Below are 11308 nucleotides of genomic sequence, written 5' to 3'. Positions count from 1 at the left end.
GTGGGTGTGTCAAGACTGAGTAATGATAGTAATATATATATTTTTTTCTGAGTTGGTTTGATGGCAGCACTCAATGGGTGGGATAACCACTGCAAATCAACTGCAGGGTCGCACCTGGCTGTGCTGTGCAGAACAGCCTGCTTGGCGGTTCTGGGGGAGCCGAGAGTCGTCCCCCTGTATAGAGGTAAAATTCTGGTCAGCCTCCTGGCGATGGGTGTGTAGGACTGACTACAGGAGGCTTAGGCTTGCAGAAACACAAACTGGAGCTCTGCTCGGAACTTCAGCACTTTGCTGTGGCACGTGGATGAGTGTCATGTTCGTTGCTGGCCCTGCCAAATAGCTGTTGTGCCCTCAGTGAGGAGGTAATTGTAGAGCCAGCCCTGGTGATTGGCTTGGATGAGTGCCCCAGCTCTGGGTACGTGGGGCAGCTCTGCACTTGTCCAGGCTGTTTGGTTCTAGGACAGAGGTTTGCGGTTGGTGGCAGGAGAATAGGAGCTGGGAATCGTGACAACGCTGTCACCTCTACACTGTAGGGTCAGAAGAGGATGCCTGAGCAAGTGAGACAGAGCCCAGGAATTTTGGAACGAGGGGGGCTGAAATGCATGAATCCAGCTATTGCACTGCAGCCTCAAAAGGAACTTTTAAAATCTGCCCCTTGGCTTACCTTGGAAACTTTGAACCACACATAGGCACTAATCCGAGTTACAAGACCTGACAGTGGATTCGGCTTATTCCTCCTCCATTTTCAGCCTATAAAGGTTATTTCATTTCTGTGGAGACAGAAGCTTATGCTTTACTGGCACCAACCCACGTGGCTGTCTGCAGCTGTAATCGGGAAGGAGGTGTTATGCTGCTAGATGTTCTTGTCACCACTGGGTTTCAAATAGAGGACTGGTTTGGCTGTTGAAAGGTGCAATATAAACTTGTTTGTTTAGGTGGTTGAAAATACCACATCACAAAAAGGAATGTTTATGACAACAGCAATGACATTCCTGGCATCACCTGCCAAGCCCACGGTAACGGGGCTGGAGCTGAACTAGGCAGGGCTGCATGGATGCAATGCAGATAAGCAGCCACCACTGAGGGGGTGAAAGAAAGGGAGCCGGGAAGGTTGACTGTCAAGGTACAGCAGAGTAAATACAGGATTTTTATTTTCTGTAACCTGGGTTCCTATTCAGCGAAGAGCTGAATTGGCATTTTCAAGTAAGTTGTTCAGAGGTACGTTTCCAAAGGCCACCTCGTCTCTGGAGGGGCAGAGAGCAGCACTTCAAAAGGCTTTCCAAATGTGTGTGTGTGTTACAGATTCCCTGTACCTACAGCATCCATGGAGAACTTCCTCCCAGGTCCTTGCTAGTCTCATCCCTTGAACACCTTGGCTCTGAGCCCTGCCTTGCGTCTGCCTCACGTAGCAAGGCCAAGAAGCATGTGTCAGTAATGGGGGCCTGTAGGAGAGAAAACACCACGGTGGGGGGAACAAGGACCATTGGAAGCAGTGTGCAGAATATGATGGTTGTGAGGCCCAAGTGAGTGTGTAAGCACAGCGATAAATAAGGACGCCGGCAGCCCAGGCCACCTCTGTCTGGTGGCAAGACTGCCCTCGCGTTGAGCAGCTCGGGACTTTGCTCTGGGCCGGTGGAGGCAGGCCCGCGGGGCTGCTGCGCTTCGTGGAGCCTGGCATGGAAAGCGCAGTAGAGATTTGAAGGTGTTACAGGGATTAACTAAATGGGAACTTGAATGGCAAAGTGATCCTGTTATGCTGCTTAGGCTTGGCAGAAGGAGAGGTGTCAGGGTGATGCTGCAGTGCGTTTCAGAGCTGTGGGAGTTTGTGGCAGAGCAGGTGTGAGCACTCCACATCATGACTAAGTGATGTCTCGGCTGATGGAGAGCTGTTTTATTCCTTCCCTTCAATGTTTTCTTCCAAATCTAATTTGCCTTAATTATCTATTTTCTCTATTATTTACAGTTACTGATATCTTGCAGTTTTGTGTCAGCATGTTCCTATCGCAGGCACAGAGAAGGAGGAATTAGTCTTTGCCCTGCTGATTACTGGTGTCCTTGTAACATTGAGGCAGAGCTCCTGACTTCGGGACCGCGTACTCCAAATGGAAACAGGCAGGCAGGGGACGTCTCTGGTGTACCTGCAGCTGGGCACAGAGCCTGGGTCTCCTGAGCTCTTAGTCCAGCCTTTGGTGTGAGGCACACAGAGCTGACCTGCTGGGTTTTGATCTTTGGTGTGGTTTTCATTTTATATAAATTTTTAGCTGATGCTCTCTGGGAACAACTCTTGTGTTATGGCTATTCAGCTGAAGATTTTTGGTTTTTAACACGGGTCTGCAAATACATGGAATGAAAAAAATTAGCAGGCTCTTCACAGGAGGTGGGGTTCTGCTCCTGATGCTTGTGGATGCTGCATGGGTTGATGCAAAGTCTGGATGAGAGAGGTTTCCAAAAACTGTAGTAGATTGCAGGTTTGACTTTTTTTAAATAAAGTATTTTGGTATTAAATTCCCATATGGAAGAGCCACTAATGTAGGTGAAATCTATTTTTCTTACGCCACTTATTTAGGGGAAAAAAATAGCGTGCTGATGACCTTGTAACAGACTTTTCTTGCCCATTTGACTTACAGACACTTTTTTGGTAAGTACCAACAATGTGTTTTTTAATCTGTGTAGGTTTACTCACTGCTTTTCCAGTAGAAATGCCTTACTAGTGCTTAGTTTCTGAACTGAGTCAGCACACTTGGAAAAAGCTCGCCCAAGCCTTTCAGACCAGATGATCTTTTATTATGCTTGTGATTGTCATTTCCTGGTGCCTCTCAAAGACATGTGCCCATCTATAGATGGGGGGGGTGGATTTAACGTCTAGAAAAAAACAGAACTCTAGTTAATAGATAAAGCTTTTCAGTCATTCTTGTTTTCCTAATCTAAAAATACCTAAAGAAAACCAACCATTTCCTTTTTTAAGACCTTTAAATTTTCAGAGGTGTATGCTTTCATTTCAGCATATAACTGGAGAAGCAGTCCCTGTGCTGGGTTTGGTTGTTGTGCAAAGCCTCTCTAGTAGACATGAGGACCCTTGAAGACCTGTCCTTTGTGAAGGGAAGGAGGTATCTGATTGTCAGTTAACCGTGTAATAGGGAATGGTATACATTCAAGCATGAACACGGTCCCACGCTACCCTGAACGTATGTAGAAAAATATTTCTCCTACCAGCCTTAAGCTCTGGATAGTTAGGAAAGTGTATGTCAGTGTTCATTTTTTATCTAGTCAGAGTGCAAGCAGAAAACAACAGCATTTGCCTTAAAGTACTTTTTTTTTGGGCAGAATTTCTTATGAGGAACCCAGGCAATCTATCTGGTCAGAGGACAGGGCATTGTGCATTAGCATATACATCTTTGTGCTCATTAAAGTGGTGTCCAATGCTGCAAGTAAAACACTGGATTGAGGGCCGAAGCTTTATCTTTGTTCAGCCTGACTTCCACTTAATGCGCCTGCTTGCTTCTAGTCTGATTGTGTCCTGTTAAAGTGCTTCAAAAAAAGTGCTCGTACGTCTTAATCTAAATTATTCAGATTCCACTGTGCTAGAACAATGAAAATATACTAGTTGGTGTAACTTGGTGTTTGGGATGCTTTTAAACAAGCATTTTGGAAGAGATGCCCAGCCTTTTGTTTCAGTTTCTGAACTGATAGCTAGCTATTGGGACTCAGGATGATGTTTCCTTGGGGTTGGGTTAGCTCACGTTGCTTTCTGCAGAGCACCTTGTATCTTCCAACTGTGTGGTCCTGGCCCTTCACAATGAATGCAACGCGAATCAGATGACAGGCTTGTGTGTGTGCATCACCAGTTGATTTGCATTTGTAGTGCATTTTGAAAACTAATTTTCAATCATCTAAGCTTAAATCTGAATTATGGAGTAGCTTACATGCAAGCAAGGAGGGCCTTGACTACGGTGATGGAGCCTGGGATCCTGAGAGCAGGGAACAAGGCAAGAAGCAGGATCACAATCCTGGACTTGAAGTGAAGCTCCAGCAAAGCTTCCTGGAGCTAAGCAGGGTTTTGGTTACGTACTGATGAGAAGAAGCACCCGGAGAACACTGCACGAAAAACTAAATTGGCCAAACCTGTAACCGACTGGAATATCTTCCTCTCTTTAATTCATCTCCTAGGGAATGCTGTTCATTTGCTACTTCGTTAGGCAAACCTGTTAGGGATTTGGGACTAAAAGAAGCACTTTATTGGGGTCAGATGTACCTGAAAGAGGCTACAGCCTCTGGTTGTTGCTAGGTTACACTTGTGTGCTGGCACAGAAAACGAAATCCTGCCTTGTGTGTTGGGGTGTTATGCGATAGGTCAAAATATTTCTCTCGCCGTGTGATGTCAGTCACTTGCTGCTATTGTGTAACAGGTGGGTCACAGAGTTAATTTTTTATGCGATAGGTATTAGTTGAACTCACCTCTGAGTCAGTCTGCTAACGTATGCAAATCTTTCCTGATTCACACACTGGAAGTGAATAATGTATTTTTCTGCTGGGAATTTGCATTTCTTATGAACTACAATAGGAATAGCGGTGTTTCTGAAGAAAGGCAATCTATTATTATTAAAAGAAATGGAAATTGGATGCCTCGTTCAGAACTTTTGAAATGTGCTGTATAGTATGTGTCATTCTCTGTCCTCGCTTCAGGATGAATCAGCACAGGAATCCTGTCTTTAAGCACATGCCTGTATTACTGCTATTTGTCTCTCTATTCAGGAATTCAGACAAAGGCAAGGGGCCAGCTTGCTCCTTTATCCTAGAGAGAAGATGCAACGGTGCAAAGACGGCAAAAAGCCTTACACAGTCTGTGTCTGAGTATTTTCATCACGTACTATTGTCCTTGAAAGCCTGCTCCTTGTAACCACAGGCTTACTAGAGGTTAGCCCTGGACGTTGGGAATATTGAGGAGGAACTGAGCAGTCTTGCTCCCCAGCTTGAAGTGAGCTGCTACTCTCACGGTGCAGGTCTCGTGCCTGCAGGTGGGGAAAACTCAAAAGTCTTCCAAACACAGCTTTTCACCATCCACGTGTCCATCCTGTGTGATCTCCCGGGAGAGGCCCGTGTTTCCTTTGTGCAGTCCTGTAGCTCTCTTATTTTTGGTTTCAGCCCCATAGAGATGGTGGTATTTTTGCATATTTAAGCTAGAAGTTGCTTCAGGAAATACCTGTAAGTCAGTCCACTGGTAAAAACAGCAGCTTTTACAGCCTGTGGGGACTCGTGGGCTTCTGTTCTGTTTGCAAGTTTGATATTTATCTGCAGTCACTTGTGATTCTGGGATAGCAGTAATGCAGCAGGCTCAAAACTTTTCAGTAACGTGGTTTTGACTTGCAAAGGGTCAGGATGTGTTGTTGTGTTTGTTATTTATTTATTGTGCCATGGGCTGAGCATCTTTCACTTTTCCCACAGCTTCAAAACCAGGTAGTGTTTTCTTGCCCTCACCAATGTCATTTGGCTTTGAACTCCGCTTGCTGCAGGGCTGAAACTGCAAGTGGAAACTCTTCCCAAACTACCGAGCCTCTCTCATTCTTGCTTAATGCATCTAGCAAAATAAGAAATAAAAACCCTGCCTAGGGAGCTGCCTGTGGTGAGGTTCTGGAGCATCAAACTCTTGCTTGTGGACTCAGTTGGGCCTTGAGATGACATCAAGAAGATGCTTCTCAAAGCTGAAAAATACCCCACTGCTGAGGTTGTCAATGACGGCTTGTGGGGTGGTAATGAAGGACTGTCAGACGCTTTAAGTGCTCTGTGGCAAAGCAGCAATACCTTGTGCTTGAAGACCACATTAGCTAGAAGATTGTTTTCACTGCCACTGCATTTCTAAAGAGGGTGAGCAGGGAATCCTTTAAAATTCAGCAACATGAAGGAAGAAGGCACAATTCCAGTTGCTTTCCAATCTGCTTTGAGGGTGATTGTGTCAGCTTTTTCCTTTTAAAAAGCTAGCAATAGCATTTTAAGGACATGATATCTAATCTGTAGATGTTCTTGGTACGTAAGAACTTTCATATTTGTTTTCTCTAATTGTCTGCTTTTGGTACTGATAGAGGATGAACTGGCAGCTGTAGGGCTGAAGTGACATTTCCAGTGAATCTTGCCTGTGAGAATGGCTAACAGCTTTATTCTCCCACATTGCTGAGAGATAATGGGACTGTCACAATGTTGGTATCTGCTGCCATTTGTTTTCATTGTTTAATGTGCATGGCCAGTGGAGCTCATAATTAGAAAATAAGTTCCTTTTAGGAGTATGCCTTAGAAAGCAGAGCTCAAAATTAGTATTCATTATGACTGCCACTGTGTATATGACTTAAACAAATACGAGCACCTAACCATTGTTTGCTTTTTGCTTTGCAATCGTTGTATTATTCCCCTTGTGGCCCTTTTAAAACGTTGGCCTGGTTTTGACTTCTGTAGATAATTGTCTGCTACAATATATGGGGAAAGGAAGCTAACCACGGAGTTAATTTTGCTCTCTGAAGTGTTCAGCTTCTTAGGCTGATCTATCTTTAAAGGCTTGGTTTCTCGCTGTAATGACTAAACCGTTGGGGATTATCGCATACGCAGCCATGAAAACATTAACTTGTTTATTCGTTCTGATTAACCTCCTGTGTAAAGGTGGATTTCAGAAGGCAGGTTTTTGGTGGCTGTCTTCCATCCACTTGTGTTCAGCGTGTAACGGTGCTAATTTGTGCTTTGGTCACCAGTTCTGTGGGCCAGAGCAGTCGGTGGGCTGCTCCGTGTGCGCGTCTGTCGGCTCGCTCCTTTTTGTGCGGGGAGGCTTGACTCTGTTGGGAGCTCTCTGGGCACACACATCCAGACGGACCGTCTTTCTTGCAGCTACTGTGCTGGCACTTGTGATGAGAACCAAAGGTGTCCTGTGGTGAATAGCATTGGCAGAGAAGAACTTTTGGATGCCTGCAGCAGGGCTGTTTGTAGCCTGATTTCCCCTCGTTTCCACTTGATGGCACGGTACCAGGCTTGTTCTAAGCCCTTGCGAGTCGATTAATTTGTTCTTTTCTGTTCTTGAATTGGAAACTAATTGAGTACTTGCAAAGGGTGCCAGATTAAACTCTGTTTTTGCTTGTATTCCAGTGAAAATGCCTCTCTCCCATGCTTCCTTCCGTGATTGTTAGCTAATTTGAATCTCACCTTCCCACCCGGGAGCCCTTTTTGTGTTCTTTAGCTTTGAAAATAGGTGACTGGCCAGTGCAGAGGGGGCTGGCTGGAGGGCACTGGTGCTAGTGCAGGAAACCTAACCTGTCTGCTTTGTATAGCAGGGACTCAGGACAAGGACTCTCTTTCAGACAGGGCAAAGTGACGTTCTGTGAATATATGGTGTGATTTACCCCCTCCCCATCCCTTCTTCCACTTCTCAAAATGCTGTCCTGGCTGTAAGGAAGAGGTCTGAGACTGCAGGTACTTGGAGCTCTCATGTAACATTACTTCAGCTCTTTTATCTTCTGTGGTACAGATATGGAATTCTAGATAGTGGTCTGGCAAAAAAGGGGGGCGGGGGAAACAGTATTTTCTTATTCTGAACTCGCACCGTGATCAGTCTGCCTTAATCAATGAAGTAAGCCATTTTGGTGAGTGACAGTGATTATTTTTCACTGTCTTGAGTGAATAAAGTTCTCTCAAGATAAAAGAATGTTCTCTGATCTTCACAGACATCACCTAACACTTCCTTTTCTTCCAGACTACCTGCTGTTCTGTCCATGGAACAACACTGAGGCCAGATAGCAAGTCAAACAGTCAGGGAATTGCAGGACCCACGTGCTTCCTACTGTAGTCAGGTTTGCTCCCTTGCAAGCTTCACGCAGGCTCTAAGATGAGGCTCTGTTCTTTGCTTTGGAAAAGTGGGGGGCTTTTGTTTGTTTTTGATGTTATGAGTTGAGAAGAATATCATAATTGAAGGGTATGTTACTGTAGAATTGGGATACAGTCCCCTGGACGAACGAAATACCGCTTTCTTGGGGGGCAGTGGGGTGCTGCCTGTGCCCCCAGCTGCAGCACTGGCAGTTGTTCTCTGCACCCTGTTAGGAAGGCAGGAGGGTGCTTGGGCTTTCAGAATCGGATGGGTTTACAAAGAAATCTTGTACCACGCTAAGTATACAACAGTTTTTCTTAGTGGTACGTGACATCCGATTTCTCTTCCTCCTCCCATTACTTGCATACTTTCTTCTTGAGAGGAAGCCCAGGCTGTGTTTTTCTCATTTAAAGCAGCTTCCTTACCTACATATCTTACTACCATTCTTTATAAATGTGTGAAAAAAGGTATGAAGTTCCAGTTTGTCTAAAGATTAAACGAACAAACTGGAATAAAATGGATGAGTGCTGCCTTCCTACTTTCTGAAGAACACTGTTATAGCTCAGTACCTTGCTAGTCCATCACTGGTAAATGAATTCTGCCTTGTTCAGCCAAAGAAACCCACTGATTTTTATTTTTTTGCACAAATGTTCCTTCAATTTCTGGTCTCATCTTCCTTTCCTTTGTTAGAAAACAACATCTTTTGTACGACTTTGTAACAGGAGGATGTAGGGGTACCTGAGAACTATGAGAAAGAGGCAGATGCTTCTTAGCATTGGCGACACCTGTGTGGTGTTGCTGAGTTGTGGAGCTGAAATTCAGCTGCAGAAGACTCTCCGGAGGAGGTGCATCCCCATCGGCCAGGTTGTCCCCCGCGCTGACGGCTGACTGTTTCTTTAGCAAGGCTCCTTTTGTGGAGTTTTGTTCTGGGCAAGATGCTCTTTTTAACAAAACAGGAAGGCGTAAGCAGTTGTGCCAGTGTGTGGTGGATGGTGTGGTTCTGGGAGCTTTGCGCAGCAGTGCTGGCCTGTAGTGGTACCTGAACCTGTGCTGGCTGTGTCTGACATGTGCATCTCTCGTGTGGAGCTGGTAAAAGGGCTCTGGGCTCCACTAACAGCAGCTGTCTGGTGTCAGCTACGGTCCTGGTTCTGTAGGACTGGTTACAGGGAGCTCCAAGCGAGGGTGGATCTTGCACCTCTTGAGATTTAGTGAGATGGGTGCCAGGAAAGTATGTAGTATCTTTTTTTTTTTTTTCCTCTTCTCTTAAAGAGGTTGCTACTTCAGAGGCTGTGTTCCCAGCCCTACTGGGTGAGTGGTATGGGATGGAGCACGAGTAGAGCAGCTTCTGTGGCAGTACTGAGAGGCACAGACAAACACAGCAAGAAAGCAGTGATGCCGGAACAAACCTGCTGTCTCGCAGCATTTCTCTAGAATTCGTAAATGTTGTAATGCTAATACTGTTTGTTCCCAGTTCATCCGAGCTTCGATCAGGCAATGCAAGGGCTGACAGATGAAGCTGTAGGAATTTCCTTGAGCAGCGTTTCTTTTAGTGACTAACATGTGGTTACAAACTCATTTATTAACTTGCTTGTAGATGGTGCTGTCTGAGTGCATCAAGTAAGGCTGTGGTTAGTACAGAGTTGCGTGCCATTCAGTGCTAAGTGAGCGAGTCCCAGGGAAGTGAGCAGGGCTGCTGTGGTGTGACTGGCGGGCCCGTGGTCTGATGTTATGTCTGCTTTGGGCAAAGGTGACTGTATCGAGGACAAAGTGGCAGAATGGCTGGTTTTGTTCCAAGTATTTACTGTTAGTTTTCTGGTTATTCCCCGAGGCAGACAGGATGTTGCATGTGCACTCTGACCGCTTGTCTTCGGAGGCAACTGGGCCGATGTCAGTTCTTACAAGCTGTGTTAAATGCTTGGGGGAAGAAGGATCTGGTAGTTGATGTATGAAAAGTTGACCCTAAGGAGGTAGAACTGAACTCCCAGGTTGAGCATACGTGCTCTGTGCCTGACTTATCACAAATACAATAGGCATAATAACAAAATTGTAAGGGCAATTCAGCTGAGTAGGAAGGATAGGAAGCAGGGGCTGATGAATTCAAATAAAGCATTTTGATCCGGTAGAGCCTTTGTCTTCGCTGGAAATATTCATATTCTTAAATTCTTTGTTGGATTAGGGTAATATTCTCTAAATAACCTGGCTGATAGAACAAAGAAAGGGTACTTTAGCAATAAAGTATAAGCAATCAGCAGAAATCAGATTAAAAAAAAAAATTGCTTCTAAGGTTAAAATAACAGGAACCAGATGTAAAATAGCAGAAAAGTTCAGGACTTGAATTCACTTTGCATTACCATGTCATGGCTCAGAGAGAGGGAGGCAGGCAGGCAGAAAGAGCCCTGCGTTCTGCCAAATGGACAGGAATTTCAAATTCTCTTCTGCTTCTCACTTCTGAGAAACTGAATAAAAAATAACCTGTTGCTTGCGTAAGTATCTCTGGCTCATCCACTTGAAGATGCTTTCCCAAAGAAAGGGTAGTACTCATAGGAAACATTATTACATACTGTAAACTTCTTAATCTGCCAGTAATTGAAGGTCTATTAACATTAAGTAGAAGAGCTTTAGAAAATAGTATATAAGGAAAACTTATTTTCCACGGAAGCCTTAAATTAAAACAATAGTATCTGAGAAGATTATACAGCTTTTATGATGCTATAACTCATCTGCTGTTTCCTGCCTCTTTTCTAGAAGTTGGAAGCTCAGCCAAGATATGTTTGGCAGCTGAACAAAAGGGTTTGATTTGCTGACAAACATAACCCGCTCTTTTTGGGGCAAAGAGAGAATCGTCAATTTCCAGTCTTTTCCCTGAAAAACACTTCCTGCTCTTTGCTATAGGTATCCTTCAAACTAATTTCTGCCTCTTTTCTGTCTTGCTCAAGTCTGATTTTTGCAGATTATGACACTGGAATAAATTAAACTGGGTTGGAAAGGAGGGGCATTAATGGAGCTTGTTTTAGTGGGATACTGTAGAAGTGCCTCTGCTAGGGCTGGTTATCTGAACTTTTAAGGGCGAAAAGGATGGTAAATATTCCTTGCACCTTTTTTGTATTAAAAATCTGCGCCGCCTGTCATGCTTTGTACACCGCAGTGAACTAGTGGGCAGAAAGGTACTGAAACATAAGTGCTGTTTTTTCAAATCGGTTTTGAAACCTCCTTTCTTGGAGGTTTGAGTTCTGATTACACCAAGTCCTGCGTGAAATGCAGTTGTTAGCGTGTGGAAACAAGAGACAAAAGATTTATTTTCTGTACGTGTGTGGCAGTGAGCACCACGGTGACGTGGTGGAACAGAAGGCACTGCCTCATTGCTCACAGCCTTGTGATCATTGCTCCATGTTTTCAAGCTGAAGTAGCAGAGATATTTCATCCCCCTTCTCCTGGGGTGTGGAGTGTCGGGGGAGCGTGATGTTGTGTCAT

At 44.8% G+C, this 11308-nt stretch overlaps 1 protein-coding gene across 6 annotated transcripts in view; it reads left to right on the top strand.

Moving 5' to 3' along the window:
* TSPAN4 (tetraspanin 4) overlaps window positions 1-11308 on the top strand; it is a 407111-nt gene that overhangs the window by 15328 nt on the left and 380475 nt on the right. The window lies entirely within an intron of this gene.

Source organism: Anser brachyrhynchus, assembly GCF_964034855.1.
Source record: "Anser brachyrhynchus genome assembly, chromosome: 5".
NCBI lineage: Eukaryota > Metazoa > Chordata > Aves > Anseriformes > Anatidae > Anser > Anser brachyrhynchus.
The sequence above is the reverse complement of the archived record's forward strand: the minus strand, read 5'-3'. Positions and strand labels throughout refer to the sequence as shown.